Raw genomic sequence first — 1,403 nt, 5'->3', positions numbered from 1 at the left:
ACCCCGATCCAAGGAGTTGTACTGTCTTCTAACCCAGCCACGTTCGATAGTGCTAAACGCCTGGCTCAGCGACTCATCGACCATGGAGTCCGCCATGGTGTGGAAGTCCCTGTTCCCGAGCCATCGAGGGGAGAGGACTATAAACGGAAGTCGGGGAACAAGAGGAAGAAGAAGAGAACAACACAAGACACCCCGCAGGAGGAACAAACAAGTACTATGTACACCGCCACAACACCTGCTACTCCAGCAACTGCCAGTCGATATGCTAGAACCCTCCCGAAGTGTGCAAAGTGCAACTATCACCACACCGGAGTATGTCGGGAAATGCAGTGTCTGAACTGCCACAGAAAGGGATACATAGTCCGTTTCTACAGGGCACCGGCACAACCGATCTCCCAAGTCCCCGGAGCTGAAGAAAACCAAGCCTACTATGGCTGTGGTGAGACTGGACACTACCAGGAGGACTTCCTGATAACAAGGAACTCAGGAGCGGATGGACGAATTCTGATGATAACCGCAGGAGAATCGACCTCGGAGTCGCCAGCGAGCAGCGGTACGTTTTCGAAATAGTAATTGCTTTGAAAAATTAATTTATATTTATTTAAGATTGAAACTTGGGGATAACACTTAAAAGTAATTATAATAACTCACTTATTGAAATAAGCCACAATATTCAAAAGAACTAAAAGGTCCGTCCTGAGAAGCTATGATGGCTTAGTATGTACATTAAGGTTGTGCATAGCTAAGATTTTGCAGACATAGAGTGAGTGATTCCGCCTTAATTCCTGTTCCTTGTTTGGTTGTGTATTTGAGACAGAATTACTCAATCCACCATCCAATTCATCTTAATTATTCATAACTTGTATATTCCAGGCGATCGGAGTGGTACCAAGGAGGATCATAGTTGAAGTATTGATACTAGATAACAAAGCACTTTCGCGGTATGTACGCTCACATCGCGGTACGATACGTAGAAGTGTTAACATCAAGAAGAAAACAGAAAGCACTAGAACATTTACAAAGAGTACATTTTCGAGCACACTAGGGAAGTACATCATCGTATAACAGACGTTTCTTTCAAATCGGTCAAACTTTGTTCAGTAGAGAGTCCGTTTCTATCATTCGTCATGAGTTGGCGTGGTCCTCACCATACTAAGTTCATATGATTCTATCGCCATGACCGTCAAATACACGAAACCTTCGTCATTCGTAACGACACTCCGACCCAGACCTCAGTTTTTTTTTTCGTATTCTCAACCCCGATGTACTCGTGCGAAGAGTACTTTGTCCTCCGAAGCCTTGCCGTCGTATGTCCGCAGACCTTTCCGAAATACCACTCGTCCAGCAGACAAAGTTCAAGCACAGAGGCTAAGGACGAATACAGCCTACCTATCACTATTAAG

The sequence above is a fragment of the Lactuca virosa genome, chromosome 1 (genome assembly GCF_052849685.1).
Source record: "Lactuca virosa cultivar CGN04683 chromosome 1, Lactuca_virosa_CGN04683_v6, whole genome shotgun sequence".
Taxonomy (NCBI): domain Eukaryota; kingdom Viridiplantae; phylum Streptophyta; class Magnoliopsida; order Asterales; family Asteraceae; genus Lactuca; species Lactuca virosa.
The sequence above is the reverse complement of the archived record's forward strand: the minus strand, read 5'-3'. Positions refer to the sequence as shown.